The sequence below is a fragment of the Bos indicus genome, chromosome 9 (genome assembly GCF_029378745.1).
Source record: "Bos indicus isolate NIAB-ARS_2022 breed Sahiwal x Tharparkar chromosome 9, NIAB-ARS_B.indTharparkar_mat_pri_1.0, whole genome shotgun sequence".
In the NCBI taxonomy this organism is placed as follows: Eukaryota; Metazoa; Chordata; class Mammalia; order Artiodactyla; family Bovidae; genus Bos; species Bos indicus.
In genome coordinates, this window is record NC_091768.1 from 42,248,335 (window position 1) to 42,268,317 (window position 19,983).

General features: G+C 44.2%; 1 pseudogene; it reads right to left on the minus strand.

Moving 5' to 3' along the window:
- Positions 1-1,448: 1,448 nt before the first annotated feature.
- On the minus strand, positions 1,449-19,543 carry LOC139184911 (protein Mis18-beta pseudogene; annotated as a pseudogene).
- Between the last annotated feature and the right edge of the window lie 440 nt (positions 19,544-19,983).

Below are 19,983 nucleotides of genomic sequence, written 5' to 3' on the forward strand. Positions count from 1 at the left end.
ATCACAGACAAAAGAAATGAGAATCCCATGTATATAGTTGAATTGAGATTTATTGCCTTACTAAATGGGAATTAAATGGGAATTCTGCTAACAAGGAAGAAAGAAATGTATGGTGGACAGACAGCTATAACAATATCTCTGTTATATAGCTATAGGCAACAACATTATGATGATGAAAATTATTAGGCTGAAACTTGAAACTGCTGCTATTGTACCACTGACACACACTAATTTCATATGTTCAGCCTAATCATTTCCAATGCCATTTGACAGAATGGGCTGAGGAATGAGGAGAGGGTAACATTGGTTCTAGGTTTTAGTTTAATCACTAAAAATAGTATAGCTCATAAACCATGAATAACTTAAACTGATTGATACAAGTAAATCAGACTATTGTGAGCAAAAAGAATTTGTGTAATACAGGATTTTATTTGGAAACTCCCTGGCAGTCCAGTGGTTGGGACTATGCTTTCACTGCCTTGAGCCAGGGTTCAGTCCTTGGTCGGGGAACTAATATCCTGAAAGCCATGTTGTGCAGCCAAAATAAACAACAGAATACTACCAAAATATTTGACTTCTTTATATGTTTCTTGGCACATCTCAAAGTATTTCCATTACTCTGAGGCCCAAAGCATTTGTCCCGATGTATGTGCTGATGAAGCCCGTGAATGTTTCATTTATACAGACTTACAGTTTGTTGAACTTTAAATTTGAACAATTAAATCACAGAATGCATTATTCTGTTTTCATTAAGAAACATTTAAAGATTTCAAAGAGAGAGTGACTGTGTACCTTCCATTTTAGGGATCTTTTAATCTAGGCAGACTTTGAGAAATCTAAAATAAGCTATTTAGTATATGGAAATAAATAGGACATCTCATGACTGGGCTACCCTTGAATTGTATAGAGCTATGCACAGAGCAGATTAGAAAATGGCAACCTTTCTCTTTTTGACATTTTAAAATTATGTTTTAATTTTTTGAATAGGCAATATATTCACACAGTACAAATTCAAATGATACAAAAGTTATACAGCATTCTCCCTCCCACAGCTGTTCCTCAGCCACTCAGGTCTCTTCTCCCAAGATAACTGCTACTAGAAGAAAATGTTTATGAATATTTAAACCTCGCCTTTCCCTACAAACAGCATAATTTACATCACTGTTCTGCTGTATTTTGTTGTTGCTGTTTTTTACTCAACAGGCTGTTATGAAGACCATTCCAAATTGGCATATAATGAGCATACCCATCTCTTTTTTATAGCTGCATAATATTCCACTTGATGGATATACTGTATTTCTTTAACCAGTCCCCTATTAGTGGACATTTAGATAGCTTTCAATATATTATGAACAGTGCTGCAAAGAGTAACTTCTACATATGCCATTTTGTACTTATGGTAGTTATATCTCTAGGGAAGCTTCCTAAAGAGACATTACTACCTCAAAGAAGGTATGTTTTTGTAATATTATAAATAAAGCCAAATTTCTCTCTATTCCAGAGAGGTTACAGCAATTTAAATTCCCACAGCAATGCATGAGAGCACTGTTTTCTCCACAAGTGGCAGCTTTCCAGAAAAGAGATTTCTTAAAGTTACCCGCTACACCTTCAATCTGGGTGTGTGGGCAGGACAGGATCTTGTTCTCACTTATAATACAGAAAAAAATGTTATGGTATTACAGGAACTAAAAAAAGAATATAACAATGAAATGGGTAAAAATTTGAGGATGCATAGGAGAATGAATGGAAAGGCATGATTAAAATATTGACAGTATTTAAAATCTTTATACTGTTCTACAATTAACTCTGGTTCTGTTTGTAATCAGAAAACAATAGTAAAGTCACACTACTGTTTTCCTTGGGTTAGGAATCTCATTCCCTTTAGGCAAAGCCCGCCTTTAAAGGAGCCTTCATTTCAGTTCCACTTTAGGCTGAGCACCTGCTCTTCCCTCAGTGTCTCCTCTGCTGGGCCAGAGATGCCAAGGAACTGGGGCAGAAACCACAATACATCTGCATAGTCTGAAAAAGCTACCAAAATGAAAATTCCAACAAGAACCCCTCTTATATTTTTAAAATTTGTTTTATCAATTCCAATGATCATGGTGAAGTTTCACTTGCTTTCTGGCTTTTCTACGATGGTGGTTTCTGTTTTTCACCAAGACCATTAAACATTTTGAACTTCCAAAGACAATGCTATCCAAAAAAAAGACCTGCTCACTTGCGAACAGTTTTTGGGTCCCCCTGGCAGTCCACACCCAGCCTGGGCAAAGGCAGTAAATTAGAAGCATTTCTTCCAGGAGGTGACTCAGATATCCCAGCCTGGCCCAATGTCGCACTCACTCTGCATACAGACTGAGAGCTGTTGCAGTTGCAATATTCTCTCAACTCCTGCTCCTTTGTTGACTTGTAGAGGCTTACATTCCAAAAAAGGTAATTTGAAAGTGCTGCTGAATTTAGATGCATTTTGCTAATTTGTTTTTATTATGCATAGAAATATTGGTATAAAAGGTGTTTCAATTATTTTCTAAGGGAGGGACCTATGCATTCTCTGCAGCCACAAAGCTTTTAAATGGAGTTATTTTTCTCAGCCTATAATCGTTCTCCCTTTTAAGTACCCCAGCAGAAAAAGTAAGTTTACTGCTCCTCACACAATGGGCCTCTTCACTTTTTAGGTTTGGGAGACCTGGGTGACCTACGAAAGTTAATTAGAAGGTTAACAAAGACGAAGACAGAGTCGAATCCATCGCCTCTCCTTCAGCCAAAGATGTCATCCATTAATTAGGGAAATTGTTAAGGTGGCCTTTATAGAATCCATAGAAAGTCTGCTGTTGGCGGTCGACAGTTTTGATCAGATTTTCCTCTCCCCAATAATGCTATCCTTAATAGTACGAAAAGCAGAGGTCTGGGGTGGGGGAGGGGAGAAAGGAGGGGGTGGGAAGGATGTGTTTCAGCAACAGTACAGTTAACCAGCCGCTGATTGTGACGGCTTTGATTCTCAGGCTGCCCCGCATTCTTGTTCCATGATGTAATCCTTATTGAACCTGGAAGGCGAGGGAGCACGAGGGAGGCGGGAGAAGCTTCTGCTCCCGCCTGGAAGCCACAGGAGGCCCTGGGAGTTAGGAGCTCTCCCCCGGGGTGGGCCGCGGTGCCAGACGCTCTGCGGCAGCACCGCGGCTCCAGCAGTGCCGAGGACTAGGGCAGCTCGGGCTGGGCGCGGCTGTCCAGGTCTGGTGGGCTCCCGGACTCTTTTGGTTGCTTTGAGGAGGAAGACTTCTCCCTGTCTCTCTCCCTTCCTGTTGATTCTCTGCAACCAAAACACCAGCTCAACTAAGGAAAAACTTTTGAGTCTCTTTGCCATCTTGAGAACCACAAGGGAAATAGAAGTCTGCGTATTTGGTGGTGGTTGCATAGTCACGACCTCTCTGCCATCCCGTTTCTTGTCTCCTCTCCTGCTTACTTGAACCCAGAATTTGTAATTTAGACAGTAGAGCCTTCAGGGCTTCTGTTTTGGTATTATGTATTTAAGGTGGTGTTAATTCTGAATATGAAATGCCTTTATTTTTTAATATAGAACTTTTTTTTTCTCTACATCATTTAAACTATTTTTAAGTGTACAATTCAGTGGCATTCAGTACATTCACTTTATTGTGTACCTATCACCACCATCCATCTTCCCCAACTGTCTACACTGTGATACTTATTTTTTAAACTACATTACAGGGTTGGTTCTATGGTTTTCCAAGTTATCAGTAAGTTCTTAAGGTATCGGCATCTTTTAGTCTTGGGAGTTTTTGCATAATTCTTCAATGGCAAAAGTTGGAACAAAACAATGTGGCCCTTGTTTACCACGCAAAACATTTCTATGTACCTCTGTGTCTCTCTGGACTGATATTGAGCAAATACCGTACAAAACCTCACCTAGACAGTACATCGCCATTTTGGTTTGCCTTACTTATGCCACCCCAGAGTGGGTAAGGGTTGCTCAGACAAGGGAGTGTCACTCTCAGTTCTTAGCATCACCATGGAAAGGACCAAAACTACTATTCTACATATACAAAGTTACTCACACCGAGGCCCTTATCTTTCTCAGCCAAGGAGAGTTCCTTTCCTCTGTCATCCTCCCAGCTCCTCCCCACACAGGAGGCTAAACTTCATGGCTCAGACCAGGGCCTGGAACAGCAGCTGCCACCAAGGTCCTGTGAGCAGCCCCTTTAGTTATCCCTCCCTTCCTGGCTGAAGGCACAGGGCTGAGGAAAAAGAGGGAGGGCAAGTGTCCCCAGCTTTACAGAGGAAATAGTAGTAACTGTCAAACAGCTAAATGATTAAAAGCGCACGGAATAAAAAAACATAAATTATGAAACACAAGCTTTACATGTCTTAGCTCTCTCTGTGTGCTCAGTTGCTTCAGTCGTGCCCAACTCTTTTCAACCCTATGGACTTTAGCCCACCAGGCTCCTCTGTCCATGGGATTCTCCAGGCAAAAATACTAGAGTGGGTTGCCATGCCCTCCTCCGGGGGATCTTCTCAACCCAGGGATCGAACTCCTATCTCCTGTATCTCCTGAATTGGCAGGAGGATTCTTTATCACTGAGCCACTGGGGAAGCCCATGTCATAGCTCTATATGTTATCAACATGAAAATTTAACATAATACCCCAACACTGAAGCTGCTGTATAGCACAGGCAGCTCAGCTTGGTACTCTATGATGACCTAGCGGGTGGGATGGGGATGGGTGGGAGAGAGGCTCAAGAGGGAGGGGATATATGTATACTTACAGCTGATTCACATTGTTGTACAATAGAAACTAACACAACATTGTAAAGCAATTACCTTCCCCATCCAAAGGATCTCTATTCCCAGCCCCCAAAGCTTTGTACCTTTGATTTCAGTTTTATTGTAATGTGTACTTAGCATGTTGTTAAATTGCTTCATATTTCTTTGCTGCTATGGTTAGCAATGTATAAAGGACCCTCAACTAATTGAATTAACAGTCTCTTAGTGGCTAGTTGGTGGTGGCTGAGCCACACACATAAATTGCTCCCGTGTGACTTCTCTGCTTCAAAGAGTGCTTGCTGAAGCACTTTATCTGTCCACCTTAACTGCATTTTAAGAGACATCAGAGGAGCTTTGAAAATTTCTAAGATGCACCTCAGACCAATTACCTAAGGATTTCTGAGGGTAGGACTATAGAATGGTATGTTTTTAAAGCTCCAACTTAAAGTGGGATTCCAATGTGCACTTATGTATCTAAGGTGATTTATGAGGTTGAGAACTGTGATGTTTAATTTTATGTATCAACTTGAATGAGCCAAGGGATACCCAGATATTTGGTCAGACATTATTCTGGATGTGTCTGTGGGGGTGTTTTAGACTGAAGTAAACATTCAAATCAGTAGCTGAGTAAAGCAGATTGGCCTTCCTAATGTGGATGGGGCTTATGCATCAGTTGAGGACTTGAATAAACAAAAAGAGTACGAGGGAACACCTCCTACTTGACAGCCTTTGAGCTGGGATACCAGTTTTTTCCTGCCTTTGGACTTGAGATGAAACATCGGTTCTTCTTGGATCTTGAGACCACCAGTTCTTGGACTGGAGCTACAGCTGATTTTTTTTCTTTTTTAAAATTTTATTTGTTTATTGGCTGTGTTGGGTCTTCATTGCTGTGCAGGCTTTTCTCTAGTTGTGGTGAGCAGGGGCTACTCTCTTAGTTGTGGTGCGTGGGCTTCTCATTGCAGTGGCTTCTCGTTGCACAGCATGGGCCGTTTTGTGCGTGAGCTTTAGTAGCTGTGGCATGTGGATTCAGTAGCTGCGGCTTCTGGACTCTAGAGCGCAGGCTCATAGCTGTGGTCACAGGCTTAGTTGCTCCACAACATGTAGGATCTTCCTGGACCAGCGATAAAACCCACATCTCCTGCATTGGCAGGCAGACTCTTTACCACTGAGCCACCAGGGAAGCCCCTCCCATCTATTCTTGAAGTTGATCTTTCTTGAGAAGTGATCAAATAGCACCAGTTGTTGAAGACAGCAATAAGGCCTGACCCTGATACTCCAGCTTTGATTCTGGATCAGTCTTTTGCCTTGAACTGATCAAGAATCACTTCCTTTAGAATCTTCAAGAGCAAATTTAAATGAGTATGCACTAACATCATCTTCTCTTTCAGATCTGCAACCATTTCTGGTAGAGATGTGTTGTGAATATCCATCTCAGGTGCATCTACTATGGCTTTTGCTTTTAAGAAGAAACACACCATTTTGTCACTGGAAAGGCAGAAGTGACCTCTCAAGGCAGCCAGGGCAGCATAGGTAGAATACAGATGGAAACCAATGGAAAAATCACAGGAACTACAGAGTAAAAGGTTTTAAGTGTTGCCTTTGAGGGAACTTTCAAGGCCAACGAGGAAGGGAGCCTCCTAAACTACATTATTGTGACTCTGGAGAAGCTCCTGGCCCCAGGGGCTCTCAACAGGTCTCAGGGGAGGTGCACAGAGTCAGTGAGCACAGCACGGTGCTGTGCATACTGGAACATGGAGCACCTCTCTGGTTGCAACCACCACAGCAGTCATGGGCTGGATGGCATCTCCTCCAGCTCCAGCCCTGCAGGGCTGAGCAGAGAAGACCCTTTCACCACTTGCATGTCTCACTCCATGGAAGTTGTAAAAGAAGGTTCATCAATCGCCTTCTTATCCCCATCACAAAAGTCACCCCACAGCTGCTTTGCAAAGTGAGAGCAATGCCTCTGAGGCTGAGCTGCCATCCTCCTGCCTATACTTGGTTCTTGAACAATGCCACTGTTGGGGTGCCGACCCTCAACTGTACAAAGTTATGTACAGTTAGCCCTTCATCTGCAAAGCTGCATCTGCAGAATCAACCAACCTTGGATGGTGTAGTAAGTATTTAGTGAAAAAATTTGCATATAAATGGACTTTTAAAGTTCAAACTGACGTTGTTTAAGGGTTAACTGTACATTATTGGCTGTCCTAGTTCTCAGGCCTTTGAACTTGGACTGCAACTACACCATTAACTCTTGTGGGTCCAGGTTGCTGACTGCAGATTCTGGGACCTGTCAACCTCCATAAATGTGTGAGACAATTCCTTACAACAAATCTATTTCTATATAGATATTCATCCTATTGGTTCTGATTCTCCAGAGAACCCTGACAAATACAGATTTTGGTACCATGAAGTAGAATGCTGCTGTAACAAATACCTAAAAATGTGGAAGCTGCTTTGGAACTGGAAAATAGGTGGAGGCCAGAGGAGCTTTGAGGTGCATGCTAATAAAAAGTCTATATTGCCATTAAGGGACTAGTGGTAGAAACATGGATGTTAAAGGTGATTCTGGTGAGAGCTCAGAAAGAAAAAGAGAGCTAGAGAGAAAGCCTGCATCTTCTTAGAAAATACTTAGCAGAATGTTTGTAGAAATGTGAATGTTAAAGACTATTCTCATGAAATTTCAAGTAGAAGTGAGGAATAGGTTATTGGAAACTGGAGGAAAGGTGCTCTTTATTATATAGTGGATAAGAACTTGGCTGAATTGTGCTGTAGTGTTTTGTGAAAGATTAAACTTGCCAGCAATGAAACTGGGTATTTAGCAAAGGTGATTTCTAAAGCAAAGTATTGAAGATGTAGTTTTAGTCATCCTTACTGCTTTTAATAAAATACAAGAGGAAAGAGATGAGTTGAAGAAAGAATCTTCAAGCAAAAAGGAACTGGAACTTAAAGACTGGAAAATTCTCAAAGTATCCATCACAAAAAAAATGAGGTAGATGTTCTGAAGAGAACTCTAAGGGTGTGGGTGGCTGAACAGCCTTTTAATGAGATTAAGATGAGTGTGAACCATAGATCCAATCAGTCATCTCAGCAGATGCCAGAAATAGAGATTATACCACCAGAAATGCTGCTAGCTTCAAGAAAATGGGATAGAATGAAGGAAGGTTGCTAACATGGGCTATCCTTCAAGAAAAGAGAATGATATGAAGGTGAGCTGCCTAACATAGGCCCAGGGGGCAAGGCTGTTTCCTTCCTGGTTTCAGAACCTGGGGCCCTTGAAAAAAGCCATGGTGAGGGCTCTCAGCAGAGAGCTGGAGGAGTAGGGCTGCCCACAGAGCCTTGAGGGTGACACTGCCACCTCAGTGGCCCCGAGGGCAATGCATCAAACCAAAGAGGATTATACTCAAGCCTTTAAGATCTAATGGAATTTCTCTTGCTAGGTTTTAGACTTGCCTCGGACCTGTCACTCTTTCCTTCTTTCCTGTCTCTTCCTTTTGGAACAACAATGTCTATACTATGCTTGCCTCCCCACTGTATTTTCAACATTTAACTTGTCTGGTTAGGAAAGGAGTTTTTCTTTAGGATGAGTCTCACCCATTTCTGATTTAGATGCTATTTAGGTTAGACTCTGGACTTTAGACTTTAGAGTTGATGCCAGAATAAATTAAAACCTTAGGGGTTGTAAGGATGGAGTACGTGTATTTGCTGCAGTCCATGGGGTCACTAAGAGTTGGATATGACTGAGCGACTTCACTTTCACTTTTCACTTCCATGCTTTGGAGAAGGAAATGGCAGCCCACTCCAGTGTTCTTGCCTGGAGAATCCCAGGGACAGGGGAGCCTGGTGGGCTGCCATCTATGGGGTCGCACAGAGTCGGACATGACTGAAGTGACTTAGCAGCAGCAGCAGGGGTCAGAATGTTATGGACTGAATATGCCCCCTCAATTCATATGCTTAAGTCCTAACCCCCCAGTGTGACTATATTTGGAGATAGGGTTTATTGGGGGGTGACATGGGTTTAATGAGGCCATAAAAGTGGGGCCTTAAATCAATAGGGCTGGCATCCTTATAAGAAGAGGAAGAGACACTGGAGTCCTCTCTTCCTCACGTGAGGATGCACATCTGTACGCTAGGAAGAGAGCTCTCACCAGAAACCAGACTGACCAGTACTTTGATCCTGGGCTTTCCAGCTTCCAAAGCTATAAGAAAATAAATTTCTGTTGTCTGAGTTACACAATCTATAGAATTTTGTTATGGTAGCCTGAGTAGACAAATATAAGGACCATCTAAAGGAGATAGCAATCACTGCCCCCACACATATCCCCTTCTAAAATAATCTACCCTCACCTGCCTCATGGGGTACATGCTCCTGTGTCCTCAGCTTATTGGTCAGGGTGAGCACCTGACCCAGAGACTCTATCCATGGGCCCCTGAAACATTTCACACATAAACCCCACAGATCAGAGTTTCATTTACGCTCATAAGATCTTCTGTTGCATTGTGATTTCTCTAGGCATAACTCACTTTAGGGTAAGTTACTTGGTCAGATCTTAGCACCTACCTGAAAAGCTCATTGTAACTGATTTTGAAACTTGAGGCACTTTGCAAAAAGGACAGGTTTAAAAGGACAGCAGTTAGGATCTTTCAGATGCAAAGGTCAGAATGTGAGTGTGGGACACCTATAGGAGAATGGCTAAGAAGTAGGTGAGGGTGGGGAGATTGAAGGACACAAGGCACTGCAGTTTTCTCTGGGATGATTCTTTACACCTCACCTCCATTTCGTCTTGAGGGTGGCCTTTGTCATAACTGTCCTAATCAAAGCAAATTTGACTGTAAGGGTTAAAGACCCATTCAAAGTTACTTATGTATTGGGGGAGGGGTCGTTATTAAATGGATACAGTGGAAGTCTAGCGGGACTTCTTGGGAAACTACAGTTATTTCTTCCTCTTTCCCCCACCTTGCTCCTTACCACCAGGCCCTGTGGCTTCTCATGTTAGTTCACCTGGGCAGGTCTACCCATCCTCTCTTACAAAGGCTCTCTCAGCCACCTCAAGGTGGGATGGGCCTGGCCGGGGTTGTCAATCATAAAACATCCACTGAGGAAATTCATGCTGAAAATTTCTGTTCAGATTGTTAGAAATGTCCAAAGATACCTTATTTTGTCTATTTTAAGTCCTAAATAATTAAATTTAAGTTTGGATAATAGGCATACTGAGTGAAGTATTATGACTCATTTTCTGATAAAAATTTTGTGTTAACCACAAATTTCTTTTATTTAAAAAAACTCTATTGTAAAGTATTTCTAAAATGTTTACTTTCCTCTCTTTTTAAGATAGTGACAATATTTGCTCCCTTTTGGTGATACGTGAATCCTAAGTTTTAATAGCAATTCCCATGGAAGAGATCTCAGGGAAAAGTAGAAACAGTACTGAGTTTAGAGAGTCAGAACACTACATTCATCCCAGCTGTATCAGCCAAGGAACCTCTGGCATGTCACTGAGCCTCTCTGAGCCCTGCTTTCCTCATATGAGAAAGAGGAAATGACGGTAGAAATACTTTTCTTTTTATCTGGGGGTAATCACTCTCAATTTATATGTAAAATTAACTTGAAAGTTGAAAGCTTCAGCTTTTATCTCTGGTATATAGGACTTGTACTATAAATGTTTGTTGAATGACTTTTACAGTGTGAATGATCTCCATATACAAGGACAGGAAATTGGGCTGAATTTGTGCATGCTGCTGCTGCTAAGTCACTTCAGTCATGTCCGATTCTGTGCGACCCCATAGACAGCAGCCCACCAGGCTCCCCCGTCCCTGGGATTCTCCAGGCAAGAACACTGGAGTGGGTTGCCATTTCCTTCTCCAATGCAGGAAAGTGAAAAGTGAAAGTGAAGTCGTTCAGTCGTGTCCAACCGTCAGCGACCCCATGGCCTGCAGCCTTCCAGGCTCCTCCATCCATGGGATTTTCCAGGCAAGAGTACTGGAGTGGGGTGCCATTGCCTTCTCCGGAATTTGTGCATATTCTAGATCATATTAGGGTTTTTTTTTTTTTTTTTATACCAAATTCCTCATAGGAACTAGTTATTTTGGCTTTTTTTTTTTTTTCCACAAAGTGAAAGTAGTAAAGTAGGAAAACAAATATATAAGTTGAGGGCTCATTCACTGAGCATATGTTTAACTAAGTTGCTACTGTACAAGAAAGTCATTAATAGTGTATTCGTTTCTTTTAAGCTTATTCAGCAAATACTCACCAAGGATACTGGGAACATGTTGTTGAATAGACATGATCCTTGTCCTCATGGAGCTGATAAGTCTCGTACTTGAAACACTCACACATCAAAAACGCACTAAGGATATACTCTCTATCTCCCCTGGCCTATTTTCGGAGTTCCTGCAAATGTTTCTTTTGACCAGGGCCTAGAACGAGTTGGGGGAAGCAGGACAAACACCAAGGTCCAGCAACTGAGAAGAGGGCTTGGGCCTGAATATAAATCCCACATAATAATTTTTAGATCACTGTCCTTGGCTGAGGTGGGGGAGAAGATTTTTTTCACCAAAGCTGGAACATTGACTATATATAACAGTATACAAATGTCATGTCTTGTCTCTACTCCAATGTACTAACACTATTTCAATAGCTACTCCAATAGCTAACACTATTTGAGAGTCTGTCCAGGGTCAGGCACTGTACTGAACACTTTCCATGTTTTGTCTTTAATCTTCACACCAGCCTTGCAAGATAGATACTTTCATCATCCTCAGTTTGCTTATGAGGAGACTGCAGCTATAGAGGACATAGCCAAGGTCACAATAGATGGTTATAACAGAACTAAACCTGTTCTGTCCTACTTGAGTATATACCTTCTTCCTGCCAAACCATGTAGGGCCTTTACTGTTTTCTAAACAGAACAGTGGGCTTCCCAGGTGGCACTAGTGGTAAAGAACCTGCCTGCCAATGCAGGAAACGTAAGAGATGTGGGTTCAATCCCTGGGTGGGGAAGATCCCCTGGAGGAGGGCATGGCAAACCACTCCAGTATTCTTGCTTGGAGAATCCCATGGACAGAACAGCCTGGTGGGCTACAGTCCATAGCGTCGCAAAGAGTCGGACACAACTGAAGCAACTTAGCACGCATGCAAACAGAACAGTAAGAAAGCTGTGTTTCTATCCCTTGTCACAAAATACATGTCTTTCAATATAATACATGATAACAATAGCTAATATTAATTGAGCAATTACTATGTGCTAGATACTATCCTATCTATTTATATGTATGAATTTATTCAATCCTCAAAAACCTATGAACCAGTTACTATTTTTATTAAACTTTATCTATTATTTTATAGATGAGGAATTGAAACACAGAGATATGAAGCAACTTGTCCATGATAACTCAGCTGATATATGCCAGAGACAGAGTCAGACCCAAGTTGCCTGGGGCCAGAGATTAAAATCTGTCATTTCATCCAAATGAAATATATTATTTTCAATGTCTATTACAGTTTCATTAATTGGTGAAATAAAGATCACTAGCATGTGAGGGACCCTTCTTCCTTACCTCCCACCCCCATGAGCAGAAGACCCAATTCCATCCATAGTCTGATGGAACATTTTCCTCTGTCATTGTGCAGTGTGAAACTTACACAACTGAATGTAACATCTCTGAATTTCATCTGCTGTGGAATGGCACATGATAAAAAATGCACCACATATTCTAAGTCTGTGTTTTCTCACTAATTTAGTCTTTTTTCTCAAATGCACAGCATTTCCCATAGACATGAGAGTTCTCTCAAAAAGTTAACAGCACTCTCTGAGAAGAGGAATTGGAGAAACCCAGGAATGTTTTCCTTAGCAGCTCAGGCAAGTGACTGAAAAGTAAAAAATTAATTTTTTTTATAATATCAGATTTTAGATCTTCCCTCTGACTGACTGACTATTTGGGTAAATTGGGCAGTGGCATAACTGACCAGGCAGCAACCTCAGTGGCTCAGCTAGGAGCGGGGCATAGGCAGAAGGCAGCAGAAAAGTGTTGGGGCATCAGACCGGTGAATTCTAACTTCAGTCTACTAAAAACAATCTCCCTCTTTCTGTATCACAGAGACACACATGAGAGATTTCTGAAGCAGGCTGATGCCCTCAGATATAAACCTAGTTTGTGGCTATGAACCATTAAGGATGCTTGATAACTACTAATTAAGTGAATTAGAAACACAATATATAATTACTGATGTTCTACTTTCCCCCCTGTCTTTGCTGCACCACAGGAAAAAGTTTCCACGGCAATTGGTTTGTATAAGCAAAGACCAAAATTAAATTAAGAGGTCACATGCCAGTAGCAAAGACAAAATCAGGGAAACATTTTCTAATCAGAAACTGCAAAGAAGTTTGGGCCTTTATATAATAGAGAAATTAGGATTGGATAGTGGTATTCTTTCAACCAACTTTTCACAAATATTTCCTGGAACAGCCCCAAGGACTGAATCCTCATTTAGCCTATTCTTTTTTCAGATATAATTGAATTTACTTGTTTCGGTTTCTGCCTCCCCACCTTCCACCTGGGGCTAAGGGCAGTGCTGCTCTGCTTTCATATGGCATAAGCGCAGTCATAAACCACGTTTGAATATCTCTTCTCCAGGTATCAGAGGCTCTATCTAGGTCTTTTCTTCCAAAGCTCCTGTCTTCTCACACCCCAGGGAAATTCCTCTATACCCTCCACTCCCCCAGTGATGCTCAGCAACCCGCCCCCTTCACTACCTTGCACTCCCCAGCCCCAAAAGTTATCCTATGAAAATGAACAACTCCATTAGCTGTGGAGAAGATTATCTGAAAAATATCCTCTGAGAGGATTTTGGTGCAGGAAAATACAAAGAAGTGTCTAGAATCTTTGACTGAAATCACTGACCGTTGTGAGAGGTGACACTAAGCTGAAGGAATATACATTCCTTGGGGCAGAGGGATGTTTGCATCAGTAGGAGAAGGAAAGATAGCTCTTGTTGTTGTCTGGGGTCTATGGGAGAGGATTTAACAACACACACATCAGGATGGAGTGAAAAGTCTCTAAAGACATATTCATTCCCACAGCAGGCCTGTGGTTTGGCATCTACTTAGCTCCTCAGACTCACCAGCCATCTCCATGGGAGGGGGAGGACGTGACTAGTCAAACGATTCCCACCACCCCGCTGGATGCCTCTGCAGGCTCCTGGAGTTCTCCCTGGCAGGGTGGCTGGCTGACTTGGCTTCACAGTTTTATGAATATGAGCTTTTACTCTTGCTCCTTGAAATTAAAAAAAAAAAAAAAGTTCAGATGAAGGCACAACAGGGAAAGGTAAGAAACCTATGTCTCTCTCCTCTCTGTTCTTAAATGGTAGTTAAGAGGTAGTTTTTTAAAAAATATTTCATTTGGATATAGAAACTTAAACAAAAAATTCCCTTTCCTCTTTGAGGATTCTTTTCCACTATTGTTTGTCAGAGGCTAAAACTAACGTGCTTTTGGAACATGAACACACACACACACAAGCATGCTCACCCCAACACACCACAGTCTCTGCTCTTTTACTCACATTTCATCCCTGAGGACGTGCAAGCCTCCAGGACAAGAACCACAGTCACTGGGCAGTAGAGTCTGGTGAGCAGCCAGGGGCTGGTAGGCTCCGTCTGCTCTTGCCATGAGTGGTTCTTTGGCCTGGTTTAGCAGGGTTGAGAATCTGTGTGATTTCGGCATGGTGTCCCAGCAGCTAGTTGTCCTGTCTCCAAGTGCAGCCTTCTACATGCAACAAGGGAATTCGGGCTTTTCTGAAACAGGCTTCTGAGAGCAAGAGCAGAGGGAGCCAAGCGTGAAGGGTGTCAGCAGTGGTGACACGCCCTGGGGGAAGATGTGGGACCAGCTGGGCTCTGAGCCAACAGTAAGAGAAGGGAAGGCTACTCTGAGTCAGAGTAGTTCTTCCAGGATCCCTACTGCTCCTGGACCACCTTTTGTCATTTTAAAGTGGTCTTAAAAGTGGTCTTCACCACTGGTCTTGCCTTGACCCAGGAAAGTGCACTAATTTTTATTCATTAACATATTACTTTGCAATGAAGTTATTATCATACAAATGGTACTTAGTCCTCATAATCCATGAATAAAGTAGCATTGTCCCCATTTTATTAATGAAGAAACCAAGGCTTCAGAGTGGTTTAAGCCACACATTCCCCAAGTTAAGGCTGTAAGTACTGCGAAAGATAAGAAGTCTCCATCTTCTTATTCTTGGTTCTTTCGCTTACATACCTTTAGTCAATAGATAAGTGTATACTTTATTCCTAGCACGGAACGAGTTCAATTAGGTTCTGTTAAGAATTCAAAGACATCGTCACTTGGTTCCTACCACCCTGGCATTTACAACCTGGTTAGCCAGAATTAAGGGATAGGAAGGGCTGGGTGATGTGCATTTAATGAGTTATTGGTTCACTTATATACTAAGGAAATGGTTTTTGAGCCTTAAATACCAGACACTGGGACAGCAGAAGAAGGACACAAAGATGGAAGGAACCCAGTCTCTGTTCTCAAGAAATTCAATCTAGACAAGGGACTTTCACTGCTCAAAGCTGTTCAATGGCTTCCCATTGCTTCCAAAGTAAAATCCCAAATCCTTAATGTGACCCACAAGCTAGGAGATCTGACCTTTGCCCCTCTCTCCACTTACACTGGACTTCATTAAGTTCCTCAGTCAGGTTAAACCTCCTTCCTTCCTCAAGGGGCTCTGCCTATGAGAGGGCTTCACAGATGTATCTTTTGAGGAGGGTTTTGAAGAATAGATAGGAGAGTTCCAGGCAGAAACTGATGGGGTGTTTTCCAGCTAGAGGAATTTGAGTGGGGAGTGGACTTAGTGGATAAGAGTAGCTGGAGAAAGTTTCATAGAAAAGGCAAAATGTTCTTTGTATGTAACTGATATTCAATAACTATCTGTTGAACAGAATTGGTTTGAGAAGGCTAGGGATGGGCAGAGTGTGGTAGGATGGGGGAGCAGAAGAGTGAGAACAAGACCAAATAAGCAAAGCCTCAGGAGCTGGGAGTACCTGAGCATGATACAAGGCAAAGGAACCATCTAAGAGGCAGGTTGGGAAGGCAGGGCAGTGAGGTGTGGGAGTGTGCTTGATGGGATGGGAGATCTGAACTCCAGTCACAGCTCAGCTACTTGCTTTGTGACCTTGGACAAGTCACTTCTCTTTTCTTGGCCACAGAACTTGTGATGAAGATGGAGTGAGTAGGTGATTTCTTAACATCTCCTTTCCAGGTAAAATGCGCTCTTGCAGAAGCTAGCTAAGATCCAACACACTGGAAAAGAGAAGGAAATCTTAGGAGGACAGAGACAGCAAGGCAGAGTGCTGGCGTTAGAGACCTTTATAGCATGCAAGGCTGAGGAGAAGGACTGGAGGCTGGAGGGGAAGCCAGGGTTGCGTGACCTGCCAGGGGAAGCTGCAGCCTGTGACTCACTGATGTCCCACCAGGACCAGATCAATGAAATCAACGGAATTTTCTATAGCAATCAATTTCTAATTCTTACCCTGATCCAGTGTCTAATGACGGGGGACCAAGCTCACCATCAGGGGAGAAGGCTGCTGTGGCCAGTAAAACTGATGTCCAGGTTCAAAGAGTAGGGAAGAGAGGAAAGAACTGAAGGAGTTTTCCAGACAGTCCAAATGAAAGGACAAGTCCCTCATCCAGGTTTTTTTCTCTAGTGACCCCGATTTTGCGCCATAGATGTCGCTTGTTTCTCTCTCTTTTTTTCTTTGGTACTTTTGGGGAGGGGGAGCAAGGCAAGGGAGAGGGGAAGAGACTTTTTTTCACAGGAGTCCTCAGAATTACAGTTCACAAACTATTCAGTAAACTGACCGGCCTCAACCTCCCCTTCAACGGCCTAATCTAAGGGGTGGATCTATGTGTTTTGTTGCTTGTCAGAAACAATTGCTGCGCGGCCCATTACATTTACAGCACGTCGCCCTTTAATTGGTGTAACACGCTGAGGCCTGAAAGGAGGAGAGGCCCACAAAAGCGCCCGTGAATGAGCCTTGACTCACACAAAAACACTCTGCAGAAGTTCAGAGCTGGCCACTAACAAGGAGGTAGGGAGTTAGTTTGAAAAGGGGGTGAAGTTCAGAAATGTGTCACCTTGAGGAGCCTCCCATCAAAGCAATGGTCGCATTGACAAGCTGCAAAGAAAAAAAGTTAAACCTTCAGGGCTACGGACTTGCCTGCTGCATTTATTCTTTTTAAACTTGAGAAGGGGGGTGAGTGGGAGAGGGGAGAGTCTTTTTCTTCTCTTCCCCACCCTTGTCTCTCTACTCCCCTTATTTACTTCAGAGAACCTTAGAGAAGTCGATGTGAAAAAACATATCTCCCACACCCCTGCTAAGATACACTATTTTTTTTTTAATATGTAAAAAAGTCAGAATGAATGTGAGCAGCCTTAGGTTGCTGCTGCTGATTTCAACCTCTGTGGGAACAGTGTTTGCTCTCTGCGTTCCCCCTCCCCCCATGTTCTAAGGCAACTCTCCCAGTCCTGGGGTTTGGAGCCCCTCCGCTTGGGCCTGCCTGCCTGCAGGTCTGGAGACTGCACACCAGGATTCTATGAGGGTGAGGGCATGCATTCCGGTTCCTCAGTGGCAAAGAGGACTGGTGTGAGCCATATCAAAGTATATGGAAGCATCATTCGCACTGGTATGAGTCCAGCTGATCAGGGTACTGCAGTCGGGGGTTCCGCCCCCTCCTTGGAGAAGGAGGAGACCCAGCTTTCCCTCCTCCTGCCCATAACACCTAGGTAAGATCCTCCCAGACCCAGCCACGCTTTGGTTCCAGTTTGCAAAATAACATGTCCCCAAAAGAAGAACTAGCATTCATAGGTCCGAGGTGGAGGTGGGGGACAAGGAGGCACCTTCTGTTCCTCTGCCTTCTGTGGTCACCTGCTCTTCTAGTGCACCTTCCTGGTTCCAGATGCCTGGAATTTACTCAGTGGCATAATCCCACTCAGTGGTGGGATTGATCTCTCTTGGCACTTCCCCAGCACCCTGCCCCTCGTCTTCCTCCGGGGATCCCCGCCACACAAGTGCCACCAAGGTGGAAGACCCTTCGTCCAGTTACTGGGTGTGCTCGCTCGAGCACCCCAGAGGCACCCTCCTCCGCTCGCCTGTTCCCGTCTTTGTCTGGCGACTGGACCCCCACCCTAGCACTGCTCCTGTGAACCGGCTGCCCTGTGCGAAGGCGGGGGGAACTTTTCAATGCAGCGCCACAGCTCCCTCCAGATTTGTAATCCGCCAAAAAGCCGCTGATTGCTGCAATCGTTACTTTTCATTAAAAAAACTTAGAAGCAATTTGGGAGAACCCTTCTCAATGAATACATTTACCCCCGAACGGTCTTTATTCTCCGCCTCCACTTGATGAGTTTCTCTGGCACGAATCCGTTCTTACAGGCACAGAATGGGCAATCCCTTGATCCCCGTCAATTGTCATCCCAAGTCGGGGCCACTTTGACCGCCAATAGTGGGGAAGTCAGAGCTAATCCTCAGAAGGAATCACGGGAAAAGAAAAGCAACAATAACCAAGTCAAGCGTAAAAAATGAAAGAGAAATCTCTATTATCACTCACTACATTTCCCAGCTATGTACTGAAAAAATCAGCTCGCTTGTCATTCGAGTCAGACACCCACACAAGAATATGGGGTCGTGGTGGGTTGGTAGACTCACACGACGTAAGGAGCGATATTTGAGAGCCAAAGGCCTCTCTTCTGCCTCTGCCAAATCCCTCTCACATCCGCCATAACCATTAAATACAGACTGACTTTATTCTGTATGGGGAGGCCCAGGGGTGGGGGGTGAGGGAGCCCCCAGCTGTGCATGGATACAAAAAGGTCCCAGGAGAGAGGAATGGGGGGGGGGGTTGTGGAGTGACGATGCTAAAGGAATGCACTCCTCTTGGGCACCTCCTGCTTGGGCGGTTGGGCCTCTCCTGCCTGGGTCCAGCCGCCGCCTGGGACACCCGCTCAACCCTCTCTCCACAGCCCCTGCAGCTCCGTGGGTGCGCAGACTTGGAGGCTGGGTCCTGGCGCAGCTGCATGACACACGCGTGCACTGGGTCCACGGGCCATGGGCTCCACGCAGCCTCCAGTCTTCCACAGTAGCTGGGACCCACAGCACTGTGGGCTGGGGGTGGGGTGTGAGAGTCCCGGGAATCGCTGGAGCAGACACAGAAAGACCTGTGAGAGTGTGCATACACAGCCACTTTCCACGCTGACACCTACAATTATATGACATAGGCCTTGATTCCTTTATGCCGAAGCCAAGTGAGGGGTAAAGTAAAGCGGGGATGCAGGGCAGGATTCCTGGCGCTACTGCAGCGTCTGGGGAGGGGTGGCCCTGCAGCCTCCCGCTGCTCTCTCCCTCACTGCTGCTCCCTTGCTCACAGATGCAGGGTTGATGGCCAGCACAGGGTTTGGAGGACCTGAATTCCAAAAGAAAGGGCCAGAACATACAGTCCAGCGACCTCTCCGAGCCCACTTCTCTCATGAGGCTGCAAAGCCAGTCCAAGGTGCCTTTTGGCTACTTTCATTTTCCCTTGCCAGGCCCTCCTGGGGGCCAGGTCCTCAGGGACCTCCCGTGATCAAGTGGTGAGGCTGCTTCTGGTTGCTCAGGGCAATGAGGAAGGGCCACATGGGGGATGAAGGTGTTTTTTTCATCATCTCCTTCCTCAGGCCTTAGAGGTGTAGCCTGCCAGCAGCTCCTGTTCCTCCCAGCCACCCACTTCACCCTCAACCCCTTCACCCCACTCCACACCCTGGTCCCCAACACCTAGGCACCCACCCCATGAAGCCTGTTGTAGTTATCTCTCTGAGGAACCTCTCCAGACTTCATTCCCCACAGCACACCACATGCACATCACACACTACATGTGTACACATGACACGCTGCATACCATTAACACATACATTATCACACACATGTACACACACAGAGAGTAACATTCAGGGAGCAACAAGCTTTGGAAACAATCATATTTACACAAGACCTGCACTCATCCACATACAGAGTCACAAAGACATGCACACATTTCTGCACACCCAGGCACACATGGATCATGCACACTCTTGAAATACCCTTGAGCATCCAGATACTGGCTCTGTCAGAAATGCCAGGTCAGGCAGAGGGTACTATCCAGGTGCGGGTCATGGTCTTTGGCTCTGAGACC